The sequence below is a fragment of the Lipotes vexillifer genome, unplaced genomic scaffold (assembly GCF_000442215.2).
Source record: "Lipotes vexillifer unplaced genomic scaffold, Lipotes_vexillifer_v1.1 scaffold824, whole genome shotgun sequence".
NCBI classification, from domain to species: Eukaryota; Metazoa; Chordata; class Mammalia; order Artiodactyla; family Lipotidae; genus Lipotes; species Lipotes vexillifer.
The window spans coordinates 1,345,959-1,366,428 of record NW_006772197.1 but is presented as its reverse complement, the minus strand read 5'-3'; positions in this window follow the sequence as shown (position 1 = coordinate 1,366,428).

The window sequence follows — 20,470 nt, the reverse complement described above, 5'->3', positions numbered from 1 at the left end:
TATAGATAGTAAGAAAAATATTTAATAATTTCCATGTTACATTAAGTAAATAAATAGATACATTAAATTATATATAAGGTATAGTATCAGTTAAATAAAAATGCTCAGTGAAAGATTAAAATAGATAAAACCAAGATATAACTTGTTTATTTCTGAAGGCTGGTATGGTTATTAAATTAGCTTTATATTTAAATGCACAAAATTTACACCAGAAAAATCCTTAGAAGCAGGGGAATGAACTGGACTCCCTTGGGGAGAAGAGATGGTATTTTTCAACTATATGTTTTGCTTCGTTATCTATACCATTTCATGTAGAAAAACAAATTTAACAAGCAAGCAATCATCTTAGATGAAAATCTACTTTAAGAAAATCCCAACACAATATTATGACTATTGACGATTGTATATGTGTGCACATAACTATCATCCATATTTAAACATAATACCCTATGGGCACTATAAGCGTACTGAAATTCAGCTTGAGTAGATTCATTCATCAGGTCATCCCAACATACAAACTCAGGGTCGATAATGAAGAATACATGAAAGCCATCTTATTTCTATGACTAAAATTTTAATTCTCAGAAATAAAGGCAGAAGTCAATTAGGCAGTGATCAATGGTGGCATTTAGAAGTAATTTCACATATGCCAGCAACTGCTCAATGTTTGTTCCTACACTTTAATTCATTTACTTTTCACAAACCCCTGAGAGTTAGGTTTTATTAACTAATTTACTGAATAAGATCAAACTGAGGTATAGAAAAGTAAATAATTACTTCCATTTTATAAATAAGTGGCACTGGGGCTGTGTTAGGCCTCTAGAAGCCCTAAGCATTAAAATTAGTGTTCTGTTCCTTCATATATATTTTTTCTTAAATAAAAATAATATGAAACTATACTATATATGTAAGAAAATCAACTAATATTCTGACTTTTCCCATAACCAATTTCTTTCTGGAATAACAGACATAATTTCCTAAAAGAATAATAATGTTGCTGGTGCCCAAGCGTGTCCTTAGCATGCCTGTCTATTAGGTAATACAGTACCTAATGGCAAAGCTAGACTGCAATAAGGGCCATGCTTTTTCAATACATGATTCTTTAATATTGAGTGTGACTTGGAGTTTGTAGTAATGATGTCACAGGGTGTGAAGGGGGCATTCATGAAAATCAAATGTTAGAAAAGCTAAGGGTGGCTGCTTACCATAAGAAATATTCTTTATGTTGGATAAGTAGAGGCATTTGATCCTTTTGAACATGTATGGAGGACTTCCAATGTGCAAGATATTGTGATAGACTCCAGGGACACAGAAATGAGTGAGATGTGGAATTCACATATGATTGAAAAAGGATTGCAGGTAAAGAGACAATGACAAGGCAATGCTATGCACTATGAAAAAATAAGGAGAGATAATGGTACCTAATCCAGGTAAATGTGGTATTCAAAGAATACTTCCAAGAGGTGATGATGCTTGAGCAAGGCTTAAAGGAAAAAGTGGAGCCTAAGGAGGAACATATACCATAGGTTCAGAGGTAGGAGACCGTGGCCTTGGGAGAAAATATGGGCAACTTCCTATGGTAGAAACATGGCTGCTCATGGGAAAGTCATTGGATATAAACCTGAAAGACAACACAACCCAGACCAGAGACAGATTGTTACAATGACATGTCACTGAGGGCATTTTAAATGAAAGGGTCGCATGATCTAATTTATACTATAGAAATTTGAATCCACCGCCAGCTTAGTTCAGATTCTAAAAGTTCTCAGAAGATTTCATAGCAATTGTGTTTTTCTCACAGTGTGACATTATTCTTGTATCTTCTTCCCACGATGTTTAGACTTGAAACATCTTAGAAATAAATAGGTACATAGTCTTTCTGAGTGAGTCCTAGAGCACTGTTCAGAGGAAGTGTGTGGGTGTGTAATGAGACCAAGTTGCCAATAAAGATGCGCATATTCTGTAGTCAAGTAGCTGTGTGGGCAGGCTATAGACATCAAACAGATGTCCTCAAGCTCTGGTGCACACAGGGCTGAGGAGTCGAGCTGAGATCCCATCCTTTGTAAGGAAGGTGACTGTTTTGTAATAAACCTGTGTGGAACTAAATAAATCAATCAATGCTACTTGCTCTGATTTACCATCCAATGTACTTTAAATTAACTAGAAAAGAAAAAGAGACAAAAAGGAAACAGTGAAAAGACATTAAGGAACATCTTATCTAAACTGTGTTTTATGGAAAAGTTATAATATTCAATAAGGATATCAAGTTCTATCACAGTGTTCCACATTTTCCTTTAATCAAACATACTTTATATTTGTTAGATCATCTACTTAACAGTTAGGACAACCCAAACTCTGGATGGAAGAAATGAAAGTATGTTTAAGTAACCTAGGATTATGACAAAATGGATTTAATTGACACAGCTTTTGGTTAATTATCAAACTTAATTTAAAAATGCAATGATATTTTCTAAATCATAAAGCAAAACACTCATTAGCATTTTAGTGTGTTTATCCATCTTAAGGTGATACCATTATCTCTGTGGTATAAAGTTGAAGAATAAAGTGGCTTAATCTTCTGCATTCTTTCCTTTGACTAATGTTAGGAGGACCCAAGATAACAAGAGACAGATGCCCTTCTGCATTGAGGAGATATCCTCGCTCTAAACTAGAAAAAAGGAAAAGAAAAAACTATTATTCATACCCTTTTTTACAGATGAGAAAACTGAGATTCCAAGAGATTAAATAATTGTCCATAGCTTATGGCCAGATCAATTGGGAAACATCCATGCATTGGTCTAATGCCTGCAAAAGTTGCATACTTTCCATTATCCAGCTCAGCTTGTGCAAATGTTTCAAGAAGTGTTCTCCCTGACTTGACCAAATCCTGGATGCTTTATTTTTCTCTTTCTATCTAGGAAAATGTAGAACTATTTGTCTCCTCCCCATATAGATTTACATATTTAAGCATAATCCCTGCATCTTTTTTGAGTTACTTATAGTTTGTTTTTCCTTTTTGTGCCAGAGCAAGGGCTAGTTTACTGAAAGATAAATAGGAAAACACTTGTCCTTGCATAGTTCTATGTCTGCTTAAAATCATCTTATCTTTTGGCATGACACACTAATCATTTTTCAGTCCTCTGACTGATATTCACGTAGTGTCTTGCTTGATTGAAGGTAGTAAGGCCCAGAAAGAAAAAACATCTTTGAAAAAAACAACAAAAAATTAATTCCTAATCTGATTGTCCTTCTGCCAAGTAAAGCCCACCTGTGGACAATGATTTTGTACATTAACCAGACATCAGGGCTGTTGGAGAAAAATACATGCTATTGCATTGAAAACTGTATATTATTAGTGAAACTAATCAGTTTCAGCAGCTCATGACAATGGCTTTAACAATAAGAAAGGAGCTCTGGTGAGGACAATGGATGATAAAAATCAATCTGAAAAGATGTTCAACATCACTAATTATTAGAGAAGTGCAAATCAAAACTATAGTCACCTCACACTGGTCAGAATAGCCATCATCAAAAAATCTGCAAACCATAAATGCTGGAGAGGGTGTGGAGAAAAGGGAACCCTCTTACATTGCTGGTGGGGATGTAAATTGATACAGCCACTATGGAGAACAGTATGGAGGTTCCTTAAAAAGCTAAAAATAGAACTACCATATGACCCAGCAATCCCACTACTGGGCATATACCCTGAGAAAACCAAAATTCAAAAAGAGTCATGTACCAAAATGTTCATTGCAGCTCTATTTACAATAGCCCAGAGATGGAAACAACCTAAGTGCCCATCGTCGGATGAATGGATAAAGAAGATGTGGCACATATATACAATGGAATATTACTCAGCCATAAAAAGAAACGAAATTGAGCTATTTGTAATGAGGTGGATAGACCTAGAGTCTGTCATACAGAGTGAAGTAAGTCAGACGGAGGAGGACAAGTATCATATGCTAACACATATATATGGAATTTAAGAAAAAAAAATGTCATGAAGAACCTAGGGGTAAAACAGGAATAAAGACACAGACCTACTGGAGAATGGACTTGAGGATATGGGGAGGGGGAAGGGTGATCTGTGATAGGGCGAGAGAGAGACATGGACATATATACACTAACAAACGTAAGGTAGATAGCCAGTGGGAAGCAGCCTTATGGCACAGGGATACTGGCTCGGTGCTTTGTGACCGCCTGGAGGGGTGGGATAGGGAGGGTGGGAGGGAGGGAGACGAAGAGGGAAGAGATATGGGAACATATGTATATGTACAACTGATTCACTTTGTTATAAAGCAGAAACTAACACGCCATTGTAAAGCAATTATACCCCAATAAAGATGTTAAAAAAAAAAAAAGAAATTGTCACAGTCACCCCAACCTTCAGCAACCACCACCCTGATCGGTCAACAGCCATCAACATCCAGGCAACACCCTCCGCCAGTAGGATGCTCTAAAGCCACAAATGATGGTTAGTATTTTTTATCAATAAAGTGTTTTTAATTAAGATATTTACTTTTTTTTAGACAAAATGTCATTGCACACTTAATAGACTACAGTATACATAAACATAACTTTTATATGCATTGGGAAACCAAAAAATCCATGTGACTCACATTATTGCCATATTCCCTTTATTGTGGTGGTCTGGAAATAAACCCACAATATCTTTGAGGTATACCTGTATTGTACCATAACAATATTTTAGGCTTCACTTGGTACTAACCTGCTGTGTAAATGTGTACTGCCACTTCCTGGCCCTAGTAAGGGAGTTGACCTAGAGGAGTGGTTCTTAAAGTGTGGCCCCAGACCATTATCATTATCCTCATTTGAGAACTTGTTAAAAATGCAAATTATTGGACCCCACCTAAACCCACTGAATTAGAAAATTTGGGAGCAGGACTGGGCAATCTATACTTGAACAAGACCACTACGTGTATGTGATGCACACTGAAACTTGAGAACCATTGAACTAGATTCTCTGTAAAGTGTCCTTAACATGAATATTCTCTGGTTACACAAGTTATTTTCCAAAATAGCTTAATTCCTGGACCTCTAGCTTCAGGTACCTATGTAGCTCCAAAGACTTCAACCAGAACACTGACATGTGAGAAAGTATTAGGAGCCAAATATTAAGAAGTTGTATATATTAGAGGAGACTATTAAGACTTTAAACTTAGGTTGCTTGGAAGGCATAAAAATGAGAGATATAGTCTCACAAAAAATTCAAAGGTTAAAAATATAACATTATCAAAGTAATGGAATTAATCACAGACAAGATATTCAGATATTAGAGCTAGGAAGAATCTTATCAATTAATTTATTCCAACTGTTTCATTTTGTTGATAAGAAATTTGAAGCACAGATAAGAGAAATAAATGGTCTCAAGAGTCAGCTTGTGAGAAGGTAAAAACATTCTGAATCTTCATGTAGTAGGTGATATAAAAATATTTTTTGAACTGTATCAAATGCATTTATTAAATGGAGGTAAGGCAAACTAGTTTCCATATGTGCATGACTCTGTGGTCTTCACTGAGCAATTTGTATATAGCTTTAAAACATTCATGGAAGAATCCATTTACTATGTCACTGCCTAGAGACATTTTTGGAACTTCTAGGATTAACTTTCCACTTAAAATTATCTGGAAATGAGTCACTGTTGATCTATTCCATCGTATCTTGATTTCTCATCATACCATGAAGCAGAAAGATGGTCTCAAATCTTTATATACGGCTGAATCTTATGTAACCTTACCTACAGCTGACAGCAGATCTGGCCTCATGACTGAAAACAATACAAAATGAAACAACAAAAACATAGTTTTCCAATGATTACTATATATAGCTCAATTTAATTTCTCATAAAAATGTTACTGAAAGGGCTTCCCTGGTGGCACAGTGGTTGAGAATCTGCCTGCCAATGCAGGGGACATGGGTTCGAGCCCTGGTCTGGGAGGATCCCACATGCCGCCGAGCAACTAGGCCCGTGAGCCACAACTACTGAGCCTGCGTGTCTGGAGCCTGTGCTCCACAACAAAAGAGGCCGCAATAGTGAGAGGCCTGTGCACCGCGATGAAGAGTGGCCCCCACTTGCCGCAACTAGAGAAAGCCCTGGCACAGAAACGAAGACCCAACACAGCCATAAATAAATAAATAAATAAATAAAAAATTTAAAAAAAATGTTACTGAAAGAGATGACAGAGTTAATCTGTATCTATTTGGTATGGTGGTGAAATATGATTTAAAAATAAATCGTATTTCTAAATGTTTAGTCATTGAAGTGAACAGCATGCTTAGATGCTATATGATTTAATAAGGCCAAATAGCTTTTTCTAATGTCAGTTTTTTAAAAAAATCATTCAATATACATTTTTCACTTAGGATGAGCCTGGTCAAGGTGCCACACCTTGAGAATATAAAGATGAGTAAGACAATATCTATGTCTCAAGGAGTTCATAGTCCAAGACATCAGGAAAAAATAGTCTTATCATTGTAATAAAATTACTTTTTTAAACCTAAGTATATACAGAATTCATCAATTCATTTTAGTGACCAAGCCTATGATAATTTAATTCAGAATTTCTAAGGTAACATAAATTATGAATAGTTGTAGCATCACTGGATATTTAAGCAAATCATAATTAGGATCCAGGACCAATTAATGTTTGGATATTTCTGATATTTCAGGTAGATAATTAATTATATTAATGTACTATTTCATTTCTTTTTTACAGCAAACTTATGACATAAATATTATCTGTATTTTGAAGGTAAGGAAATGGTAAACCAGGAACTTTTACTAACTTTTTAAAGCCACACATCTAGTCAATGAGGGGGTCCAGGATTCACAGCCAGGTCAAATTCTGAGTAAAAAGTTTTTTCTACTCATGAATGGTGAGGAAAGGAAAATGAGAGAGAATGTGGAGATTAAATCCTTCATATATAGGGGAAAGCAAGTTATTTAGTCAATTTGATAACCCAGTAAATATGTGACATCACCGAATTAAATAAAGTAGATGTTACCAAATTTCCAAGGAACAGGAATTTTAGCCAATCTAGGAAGTAAAAAATGGACTATTTTTTATTCTCTTCTATTACTTTTGCAGCCTCATTCTAGTCATCTAGAATACATTATGTTTTTATATTATATTACTTTAATTTTAATAATTATTTTAAAAATTATGCCTCAGGGAACAGGATAGCCATGGGAAGCAGTGAGCCCCACTATCCACAGAACCAATTTTCAGATTCTGAATAAAGGTGGAATGTTATTAGTTATATAATAATAATAGTTGGAATTAATAGTTAAAAAGGGTAGCATAATTTATCACTGGCACTGAGTAACCATAATGATGAATTTTGTAACACCTCCTTGGAGGAGTCTTACTCTTTGTCAGTTCGAAATTATTCTTCCTTTAAAGTCCCTTTCCCTATAGAGAATCCCTAGGAGCATACACAGAGAATCACAACTGTACCCATAGAAAGAATAACATTTTATTCTTTCCAGTAAGATGAAATCCAATTATTTTTAATTACAGGAAGATGATACATTTTGGATACATCTCTGCCATCCTTGCAATTAATGTTGCCACAGTCCATTATTGCTATGAGATACCTTTGAGCACTATGTCCCTCTCTGGCTTAAAAATTCACTAAACCGTTTTTATTATGGGATAGAATTTCTCTGCATTTTGGCACTTGCCCACCTCTTGCAATACCATACCCTTGCTCATATCCATCTTTTTTGTGTATTTACCCTCTACCTATTCTCAAAAACAAAGCAAGACCAAAAAAACAAACAAAACAAAACAAAAAAAACTATTTGTTCACATATCTCCATAAATGTTGCATTGGTCCTAGGGCCTGGAACACTCTTCACACACACTTTTGACCTTGTAAATTTCTCCATCAAAACCAAGGTCAATAGTTGCAACTTTTGTGCAACCTTCTTCCAACAGAAAAGATACTTACTGCCATAGTATCTTAGTTAGTTCTAAGACCCGCGATACTTTTTCCAAGTATTTTGTCACTTGTTCAAGCTTCTGAGTTTAGGGACCATGCTGTAGTCTTCTCTATAGCCCTAGCATCACTTGCAGAATTGGAAAACACATGTCTATGTCATGTGCTCTACAGAATAAAGAATTATATAAAACACAATGGGAAATAAGAAAACACAAAACTCTGGAAGTTATGAGATGTTTTTTAAATTATTGAGATGAAAACAGAAGAAAATTATCCTAACACTTAGAAAGTACTTACTATGTGTCAAGCACCACTCTAAGTGCTTTATATACCCATGTGGACCCATTTAATCTGGAAGACACTATTGTCCCATTTTTACAAATCAGGAAACTGACCCACACACAGAGGTCAGGTAACCTACTTAAGATCACCCAGTTGGAACATAGAAACATGAGATGAACCACGTTTTTGAAATCAAACACCACACTCTACTACCTCTCATGGGCCCTAGGAAAAAAGGTCTAGGGGTAGTTTAGAAGTATGCATTCACTTAGCTGCACTTGCTATAGTATGAGCTAAAAAATTGTGTGCTGGGGACAGATCAAAGGATAAAGGAAAATCTAGATTCTGGCTAAATATCTCACCAATTATCAATGAAGCTAAGGTCTCCTGGTTAGAATTTCTGTGACCTTTTCATAACTTCACAGGGTCTCAATGTCCTCACCTCTGAGAGGGAAATAATTATAGACCTCATCTCCTGGGATTGGTTTGAAGATGAAAATAGACAACACTCATGAAATGTTAAACACAGAACCCACCATAAAAAGGTAAAGTTGAAACCAAACAACCAAAAACACTGGCCCTCCCTCTGTTGATTTCTGCCTGCACTGACACATTTGACTGGTCAGGAGTTCACATGGCAAACCATGGTGACAGAGGAGAGATGCAGTGAACTGGAAAGAAAATGGAAGGTGAGGCATTGTGCTCTTTATTCTTACAGGAATTTTTTAAAGAAAAAGTAACTTGAGTATCAAGATTGTGTGAGGCAGTCCTACGTGTTCCTTGTAGACTCTCTACATTACCTCTCTCGAGGCTGTCTTTCAGATGTCATATTAGCTCAGTGCTTCACATCTTGTGACTCAGGATGTGTGTGAGCACTTTATTCTGACCAACTGTAACACATCTGAATTCTGACCCTGATCTCAACTTCTTCTGTGCCTGCAGGGAAAACAATTCAGGTACTGAGTTCTGAATCACAATCTTAGTTTCATTCTCTAAACTTCGGTTTTGCTTTTTTCTTTTTTAAACTCTCACTATTTTATTTAATGTTTTTTTCTCTACAAAAGCTTAGCCAAGCAAGAGCTTTAAATTACGCACAACCTAGAGACATGAAAATGGAAGCGAAAGACACTTCCCTGACACACTCACCCTCTGCTCCTATGAAACAGGCCTTATGTTGGAATCATGCCCAACCATTTGTGCCTTTTCTCTTTGCCTTCCCTAAATAAAGGCTCCTAATTATGATTCTCTTATAAGATTAGGGGAAACAAATATGTCGGTGGCCACCAAAGTCAGGGTATCAGTGGCCTTTCAACATTCCCTAAAGAGTGTGTTTAATATTAGGCAAATTTACCATACCCTTCCCACAGTTTATGAAAACATGTTAAGCTGATGGTTTTACTATATTGCTTTGAGCTGTATTTTCCAAGAAGGAAATCCTGATACTGGGAGACAGATTTAGAGAAAACTGTTTTTACACAGGCAAAATAATATTCAAGCTCTTAGTCTATGTAAGTTACTCATACTCCCTTGATACGTCCCTACCACATTCTGAGTCTTCCCTCCCTATAGCAAACTGAAAGTACAACTGAAAACAAATCAAATATTTATCAACCTAAAAAAGATTTCCTCACCTGTCCCCAAGGAATAGCCGCAGGGAGAAATGAAATAATATAATTTTTAGAAACTACTCAATCTACTGGTATTGACCATAAAATTCACCTGCTGTATGTAATTTTTATATTTCTGGAATCCTGTAATTCATAACGTGTTCCTTGGCTGCTTTTTTTTCAACAAATCTAAATACCAGCTACCGCTCACTCAGATGATTTTACTTAAAAAAAAAAAAACTCACAAAAATGTAACTTTTTCCTATTGGCAATATATTGTGATTTTTATTTTTTTGTGAACGATTATGATTTCACCTTTTAACACTTGTTTTTCTGACTAATTCTGATTATGTCTCAAGATGTCTTTGTAAATGCACTCCCGAATGCAAAATGTCAGAGGCAAATAGGAGTTAAGTTTTGAACTTACCCTCTAAGAGTGTTATAGTGTCCCCAAATTTGCATAAAATAATATTACATTCATCAAACATAGTATTCATATCAAGGCTTCCTAAAGCTATTTAATCCTTGGTCTTGACTTACTGTCAGAGCAAATGCTTGAAGAACTTATGATAGATGGCATAAGTCCAGGTTTTTAGTACTCATGCAGATATAGGGATTAAAAGAACATTTAAACAGATAAAATTACCTATGTAAATTTTTTCATCAAGGCTAAAATCTAGACTGCACTGAAATCTCTAAAAAGCTAAAAATAATTTTTTAAAAGCTACTTTAGGCATGTTTATAATATAAACAAGTATATGGAAGGATGAGTTAACTTCCTTTGGCCAATGATGTAATTTTCAATAAAAACTGACAGAATCCAAATTACCCAATACATTTTTGATTTCAAGGAAAAAGAAAGTATCCATTCATACCATAAACAGTAACACAATTGTAGTCCAGCCTGGATATAAACCAGCGGTCCCCAACCTTTTTGGCACCAGGGAATGGTTTTGTGGAAGACAATTTTTCCACAGACAGTGGGTGGGGGATGGTTCAGGGGATAATGCGGGCAATGGTTCATGAGGTGATGCCAGTGATGGGGAGCGATGGGGAGCAGCAGATGAAGCTTTGCTTGCTCGTCCACAGCTCACCTCCTTCTGTGTGGCCTGGTTCCTAACAGGCCATGGACCCCTACTGGTCTGTGGCCCCGGGGGTTGGGGACCACTGATAAACACCAATAAGATGTAGAGATGTAGTTACAGAACACATATTAATCATGGTGCTCATCAGATGTGACAATAAAACCCTCTTGGTAATTATTCAAAAATCTCAGAGAACAAGAGAGTTTCCTGAAGACTGATGATGAGGAGAAGTGAATTTGTAAGTTTACCACCAACCCTATAACAAAATTCTATAATGGATTATTATGCAGAGTTTGTAATATTCCACAAAAGAACTAGTGAGCATTAGAAGCCTACATGGGTTTATAAGAAATTGTGTGAACAAAACTTTTTTTTCAGATCACCTTACTTAGGAGTTATTTTAAGAGATAGTAATTTCAGTAATGATTTGACAAAGTCTCAACTGACACAGATCCTTACTAACAGAATGAATGCATGTAGAATAGAGGATGCATTGTTAGATAGCTTTGTAGTTTAAGCACTGACAACAATGAACATGAATTATTGCTTCAGTGCCAAACTAGAGGGAGACTCCCAGCAGGCTGCTGAATTCCACCCTGTTCAACATCATAGATAAAAATGCAGATGACATGGAAGACTCACTTATTAAATTCACTGCTGACACAGGGCAGAGTGGCTAGGCTAATTAGTTTGGATCACTGATTCAAGGTTTAAAAAGATATCATCAGGAAAGGTCTAATAAGGTATAATTTAGTTAATTTTTAAGTGCCTACTATGTGCAAGGCACAGTGGAACACACAAAAGCCTCTCTCAATGTTTGCCAATCTTTCATGATTGTGATTATACAAATTATTAGATAAAAATACTAATTCTGGTACACCATTCTGAAACCCTAAGTGAGAAAAATTTCCATGGGCAGTTACTGGAAAGCTACTATTTTTTAAAAGCATGTCAGGTAATTTTTATCATTGTAAAGATTTTTGGTAACACTGATCTATGTGAAACAGCTGTTAACCTCAAGAAATTTGCAGAAGGAAAGAGACATAACCTATAGAACACTTGTGAAAGTTTTGTATGCATTAAATGGCTGTACACAGGAGAAAGTTATTCTTCTCTAAATTATAAGGCAGAAAATATAGAAGGGATTCTAAATGTTGAAAAGTGATTTTTCTCAGGGATGTTAACAAACGCAAAATTGCAATTGTTACTTAAATCTTTGTGGTTTGTTTGTTTGTTTGTTTTACCTCCATATCTATTTTAAAGGTAAATGAGAGTGGTTGATGTACCACTTTAGGTGTTTTAATCTTTAGGTTCTTTTAATCTTCATCTCAGTAGCTTTTCTTTTTTTACCTAAATCTGTGGTTGAAGGATACACTCATCTGTTGAAAAAAAACCAAAAAAAAGGGTAGTCCAGAAGATCTGAGACACGTTGGTCACACATTTACTACAAATGTGAAATCCGTGGTGAGCATAAGAAAACCTGGATAAGGATCCCAGGTGGTCAATGAGATCAGATAGAATAATGTGAAATTCTCATCCCTGTGCACAAGATAACTCTCTTCTGGAGTCTTAAAATGGAGACACACCCAAACTGGTGGGTCTGTAAACTGGTATGGCATTTCCTGTTCTCCTTGGTTGATTAACTTTATTTCTCAAGACCTGAGCTAAAGGCTTGGTACTTCCTTAGGTACCCTATATTGTCCATGAATCAAGGACAATATCAGTTTACCATTTAGCAGGTGTGACTGAGCCTGCTAAGAGAGCTGTTAACACAAAATCCCCTACCCCTGGAGTCAAGACTGTTATTTGGATTTACCAAGCAACTATTTTCTACCCAATCCCTGTAAAGCAAAAGCCCAAGAATGTGAAGTAGCACTGGGCATATTATTTTCAATTTTGTATTGGAAATATTGTTTTTACATTGTTGATACATTCAAAGAGAATAATAAGGGATGCAGAAAACAGTGATAATAGTGGAGGACCAAATTTTTAAAAGTAGTCATTATGAGGAACAAAATGGATTGGAAATTTTTCGGCCTAAAATTAAGGAAAACCATGAGTTTAGGATATAGTCACTGTTGCTGGGTATTTGAAAAGAAAATAGGAAAAATGATCTGACCGTCTTTTTAGCCACAGTTATAAGACAGTTAAGTTGTCCTAAATGACAGATTTTATTTAGAATTATTAAGCACTTTCTTATTACTTGAGTTTTCAGTAAGACAATTTACAATCACTTTAAGAATGCTGCATATGCATTTAAGAATGCATTTTGGATCACTGAATAGATAGAAGAGTGGGATGGTTTTCTAAATTATTGTTACTAATTAAATAATAATGATACTAGTAAATATTATTATAAAAGCAAATACATAAACCTATTCATAAACAAACATTACCTTGGAAAACCAGCCTAGAGAAGAAGAGAGTTTACATTGCCAAACCTGCTCATTCACAGCTTCAACTGACACAGTAGGAATATAATAAGTATCCTTTAAAGTCAGGAGTAAGCAGAACAATATGTTCTCTGAAAAGTGTGCAGGCCGCCTGCCCCTGAGGGCATATACTGGAAGGCAGCAGCACTAAGATGTCCTCAGTCTCTGAGGCAAATGAGGAAGGTCCAAAAATAGCTTACTGCTAAAACAGGTTGATTTTTTTAACCTGGTGTGATTTATGCAGAGAATCTGTAAAATATTCCAGTTCATCAAAAGTCTAATTTACATACATTTAAAGGACATTGTGGAAAATAATTAACCAAATGCATCACAATGCAGAGAGTGAATGTTGACTGAGGATTTTTAGATCTTTAAATGGAAAACTAGGAGGTTAAATAAGTATATTGGATTGGTAGGAGAAAATAGAAAAAAGGAAAGAAGAAAGGAGGGAGGGATGGGAGGAAAATGGGAGGGAGGGAGAGAGACAGAGAGAGAGAGTGTTGGGATGCGGGGTGAGGGGAGTTGCTTTAATTGCAATGCTTCATATCCTAAAGTCATGTGAAATAAAGGGTTCTTTATTCCTTTTTTCCCTATCTTTTATGCGTGAATACTCGTGTTGCTTACTATCCATCATCTTGAAATATATTAAAATGATTACAGTACTGTCTGCATGTAGTAACACACATCACCGAGTTCTAGTTTAGAGACAAGGAGAGGAACGTTGGGTTGAGAAAAATCACACAAATTCCGATCAAGATCGCACTTCCTTCCCACCACTGATGCGCACGGGAAAAACGTCAAATGAAAAGTCATAGATAAATCACAAACTTTTAAGTAATTTTCAGGAACACCTAACTTAGTGGAAATTTTCTAAAGGTCGGAATATTCAAGGTTATTACCTGTTATATTAAAACTATTTTAATGTGCTCTTTATATTTCCTCACAATGACTTAGGAGTTGGCCCCTGATAAATAGAACAATTTTATCCTACCTGATTCTACTTTAAGAACAATAAATGGAATAAGATATATGAATTTAAGTCTCAAACAAGTGGAGCATTACATAACTTCTTGAAATTAAATCAGGAATCATTAATTTATGTTTGTATTCTTATTTCAAGCTATAGATAACTTCCTTGGAAGGAAAACTTTCACAACGATGTCTTTCTGCTATTTGTGTTAAAAGAATGCACACAGAGACTTATTAGTTTATTTTGGCTGAGTGCCCCAATAAATGAGTGAGTTGAAGAACAGCATGGATAAGACAGAGGCTGCCTAGGAGACTGGATTTAAGACCTAGAAAGCAAATTGACACCCTTGATCGTAGCCAGTATGTTCTCTAAATAGCGCCATTGCTAAATTGTGATTGAAATATTTAACCCAATTACCTGCCATTGGACTTCTCAAATTTGTTTTTCTTTTTGCTCAGAGTAAAATGCAATTAGAATAAATTCTGGTTTAACAAGATCTCTGCCACCTACTCCCAATTCTTCTAAACTGAAAATAATCACCTAGAATAATCATGTTATTTATTTGCATCGTATCTTCACACTTCTGTATGTATTTGGAGAATTCCATTTCACAAAGGCATACCCTCAGTCACAACCTTTCCAAAGAGTTGTTTCCATCCAACATATAAGGCTCCTATACTAATGCAAGTCCTGATCTGAAGCACAGAGAGAGCTAATCTGAAAAGGAATAAGGAAATAAGGCATGGGCTGTTGTAGACTTGACAACCGATTAGCTAGGTCAGTCTTAAAAAGTAGAAAATGAAACCTAATAACCCTATTTTGATATAAAACAAAGGCATACATTGATGTGTGTATGTATACATTTTTCCCTTATCCTCTTCATATATTTTTTTTCAAAGATATAAGAATATTTTCTCAAGCATAAACATGTAGATATATTAACCTATTTTTATATACAAGCTATTCAAAATGCAGTGTAAATACCCTGCGGAAACATCATTATACTGCTTTCTTTATAAAGTATTTTCTTTATTGGAGTATCTTGATACTTTAATATGTATAACATATGTATAAAATATGTATTATTAAAGACATGAAAAATAACAAACATTTTTTAAATATATGCATACAAGAAGTAAAAATTTGAGGTAAAAGAGATAGGTCATATCAGGTAATGAAGCATAAAGTGAAGAAATTTGTATTGTAACCAAACAATTGATTTGAAAGCAGAAAATACCATTAAAGGAAGCTTTCACAAAACCAACACGCTTTTGCAATATAACAGAATTAGCCATGCCCTGTGCATCAACTTGGAAGGCTCCGCTAAGAATATCAAAATTACTTTTCATCACCACTAGGTGGCTCACTCTCTATATTTATGCCTGAGTAGAGATGTCTCCGTGGTCCCAGAGATTGGAGGCAATGAGATTCTCACCAGAGAGAACAGAAAGGAGAAAAAAGGATCCTTCAAAGCAAAATTAAAGTCTTGACAAGGTAATATCTGTGCTAGTCCCCATTAACTCTCATGAGAATTGTCTTTACAGAGACAGGGTAATTAGAAGAGTTGTCCTTAGACTAGAGACATTTAGAAAGCCAGATGGAAACTTAATAACTATTCTACATCCATGACCAAACATGCTCATATACTTTTCAAATACACTCATAATATGAGAAAGATACCCAGTGGGAAAAAGGAGTGAGAGAGAGAAAGGAAAGTACCACTTTAAAATTAAAAAAACAATCACAGTATTTTTGATTGTATTTGGAATTTGAGCAGAAGAAAAGTTAGGAATTAGGGAAATAAAAGTAAATAAAAGTAAAGATGGGAAATTTAAAATGGAGAGGAAATTCACTTTCCTAGGTTTGCAAGATGGCTCTTTGCAATCAATTTCTCCAACAAGCTGCATTTTAGCAGAGAGAATATAATAGGACAGTAGACACAGAATCTTGTAACACCATCCAATGTATTGCTATAAAAAGCTTTACCATCTGGATCCTAATTCTCTTCAATATTGAAACTGTAGAGCATTTTCTTCTCTTCATTCTAATTTACAGCTATCAGTCAGTGCAGCCCTGAAGGGTACATACAATATGCCATTGTTAGAGCTAGTGTATAATCCAAGGCAATTTGGGGAAAATCAACTTGTGAGTATAACTACATGGCTTTCTCTCTATTCAGCACCTGTTTGCATTTCATGGAAGCTTATAAGTTTTGCTTGTATTTTTTTCCTTCTCTTCCTTTTACCTTGGTCAGCACAGGTCTGCAAAGTCATTGTGCATGTTTAGAAATGCCTGTGGACAGCACCACCAACCTTACCCCATTGACTGCTGAGAATTGAAATGTATGGGATATAACAGTACTGAACATTAACCCACTTCTTTGAATTAATCTATACTGTTCATCTGGGCTTTACTTTTAAAAATTCCCCAAGACACTAATTCACCAAGCTATCCAGGAAAAGCTGTCAGATATAGAGGAGGAAAAAAAAGTGTTTTAAAATTAAGAAGGCTGGTGACCAGGAGCCAACAGTGACAGAGGATCATCACCTCTGGCTTCAAATAAAATGAAATTGATTCCCTCTCAGCAAAGACAGCTCTGAATGGTGATCCATAATGTGCAAGCAACTGGCTAACCCTTTACCTGCTTCACAAATCTACATGAGAAAAAAGGTGGACTGAGGGAAACTAAGAATGAAAAAAATAGCTCAACAACTGAATTAAATTACCTTTCACCTCCTCAGAAGGCCTGGTTAAGATCACATCTTTGGATCTCTCACATTGCTTGCTGAATTGGGCATCACTGGCCAAAGAAAAACAAAAAGAGAGTGTTCTCTCCCCCACTCCAAGATTCCATTCCAAGTACACACCACCCACCTGACATGAAAAAAGAAAAAAAGAATTATGTGCCCTTAGCCCCCTTGCTGCTTCTGATCTCCTGACTTTACTAGGAATAATATCAATACCTTGGGTTGAGCCATCAGCTGCCACAGCAACATGGAAAAAGTAATATGAGCAGGTTTATCCCAAGTTTGAATATGAATCCAAGTGTGAAGTAGCAAAAAGTAAAGTTGTGCTTTCTTGGTGTGTTTGTTGCTAGATAGCAGACGTAGAATCTATTTTGCCAAATAACTTTAAGAGTAGCCAGTGTAAAAACCATAGATATGGGAGCCAAAAGCAATGACAGGAAATATATGTTAAATATTTGTCAAGGACTGAAAATCTCTATTGAGCACTTCAGAGGGATCAGTTGCATTAAACATTAATGACAAGCGAAGAAGGCCAGTCTTCTTTTTTCCTCTACCTTCCAAAGAGGCAGCAGATAGCCTCACACACGTTTTTTTGGTGTGTGTGTGTGTTTTGTTTGGTTGGTTTGTGTGCGTGTGTGATTTTTTTTTTTTTCTCAAAGGGTCCTTAGAGTTATCAGAGGAGACAGTATCTGGCTGTCCAAGCTTGAAAATTCCTGAGCCCATGGATTATCTTTACTTTCAAGCATAACCCTATATCTGCCTAAAATCATGCCATGCTCCCACATAAGAAGCGAGGTCATCCACATCAAGACAGACATGACATCAAGACATGCGGTAGCTTAGAGGCACTTCCCAGAAGGGTAATGAAAAAAAGACAGTAAGTTTTACAAGTGCAGCAGAATGCAAAGCTGGCCTGTAAAAACAGTCACAAAAACCCACATCCTCTGATTAATTTGCTGCTTATACACAAACTCCTTTAAAACCCCACTTTTGAACTCAATGAAAACTCAGAGGTACTGTGAGCCTGACATATAGGATGCCTGTCTCCTAAAAAACATTTTCCTTATGATTATTTCAACTCAGATGCCTAAATGATAGCTATTATTCTCTCAAAACTTCCTGTGGGATGATATGCATGAAACAGTTACAATAAATATTAAGGGATGGAGATGATAAAATGTTGAAAATTTTCTCTATTAAATTTTTTTATTTAGAATTTTGGCTAACAAAACAAGTCAAGAAATGTTAGGGGCAATAACATGCAGATTAACATCACTAAGGCAAGGATACTCAAATCAAGAAACCATACTTTTGTTTGGAGGTTTATGATGATAGATCTGTTAGCTAAGAATGCATCCTAGAACCTAGCTCATTTTAGAAGAAATCCCCTCCAGCGAATTCTTTACCTTGTCAAATGATTAATTTACCCACCTTATCACAACAAACAGACTTATCTCAATGCAAAACTTCCCTGCTTCAAAGCCACATTATACTGATATGTATAAGAGCTCAGAAAGATGTAAAGATATTTGCTTCCTGGCTTTCTCTCACAAATACAGCAATTTGCATGAATATTAAACTTCTGTGATTCAGCAACTTTCACTCCTGTCTACATCACTGAATGTTAAATGCTGAGGAAGAGTTTGAATCACTTGTCTTTTATTTTTGAAGACAGGTATGTTTTTCACCACTGGAGAAGAAAATATTTAAAGGTCTTTAAATTACACACCCAGAGTTGCATAACAATTGTCAACCAACTCAAAAGCTGAGAAATGCACACGTGCTCAACATAGAAGCCTAGTTCCATATTTGCAAAAGATTTGTGAAGGTGGGGAGAGAGTTACCATCTGCATCTAAACTTTAATCAGAAAAATCATTCCTTAACTATCAAGATCTTATTGTGCTGCTTCCCATAGTGAAAAAGTCTTTGTTAAAGTAAATGCTGTGATTGAGAAGGTTTTCCCTTACCTAAAAACAAGAAATTGCAAGCGCCTACCTGAAAGCGGATGGTGAGGTCACAGGCACCACGTTAGGAGAGAGCGACTAGGAAGCGCTCTCAGCACGGTGCAGCATCTTCCTCGGGCTGCCTGGCTTTTGAAAGAGGGTGCCCTCTTGCCAGGGGCTGGGGAAGCAGCGGGGAAGAAGTAGCTGTCTGCGTCTGCCACTAGCTGTGACAGCAGCGTGTCACTGGGTCCCTCAGAAACTGGGCTCCAGCGCTCCTCCAACAAATCAGCCAGTGGCCGCTGGTCGCTCAGCCTAGGATTCTGGGACTGCAGTTACTAACGCCGCCGCCTCACTTGAGGGGAAAGCGCTGCGCTCTGTGTGTGTGTGTTTGTGTGTGTGTGCGCGCGCGCGCGCGTGCGCACGTGTGTGTGTGTGTGTGTGTGTGTGTGTGTGTGTGTGTGAGTGTGCACTGCCAGCTTCAGCCTGAGCTGATGTGTTCTGCATACTTAAAATGCTCGTGCAGGAAGCAGGCTCCTCTATCGGGACCCCATCCTCCCCGCTGAAGAATCAGTCCACTTACCTTGCTGCTGGGGATGCTAGCTGAACAACTCACTCATCAATAGTATTAACAATCAATCAAATAAAGGAGATGGGATCAAACCTGAGATAGAGACAAGTGCTTTCCTCATAAGCAACGAAATTAATAAACAACAACAAAAAAAGATATCTCTACTCAACACTTTATATTTAGAATTGATTTTTTTCCCTTTAAGCTCCCATGTCTTGAGCATAAAGTCTAACAGATGAGTCCCTAAGTTAAAAAACTTGTTTTAAAAAAAGCAAAAACAAAACAAACAAACAAAAAACTTTCCACGTTATTTTCCTAAGCAGGGTAGGCTCTTACCTAGAAGGCAATTCAGAACATTTATCCCATAGAAATCTATCAGATGCAGATTTGGATTTATAACAATCAAATTATGATGGTTTAAACTAATGAAGTACTTTCAAAATCAGGGATCCCATGTCACAAGTGTAAATGTTTGGGACTAGAGGCAGAATCCAACTCAGGTTTTTCTTAACCATTAATCCAATGCCAAGTATGAGGAAAGCCCTGTGCTGTGAGTGAATTATTAAAGTGCACATGAAAATGCTTTGTAAGCTATAAAGGGTTAACCATAAATTACGGATTTTAAAAAAATTGCCAAAAAATTGTGCAAGGCTCTATGAGACACAAAGGAGCCTTTTCAGGGTCTGTACCCTAAATGATATTAGAAAGTTGCACTGCTGAACTTGGAGCTATTCCCTTTTATTTAAGATTCTAGAACCAACACATCTGTAAAGCCAGAACAGAAGTTGTCCTTGAACATATATTGCTTACCATGTCCTATATCTGCCAAAAGGAATTAAAGGCTGGAATTATCTTCCTTCAAATCAGGGT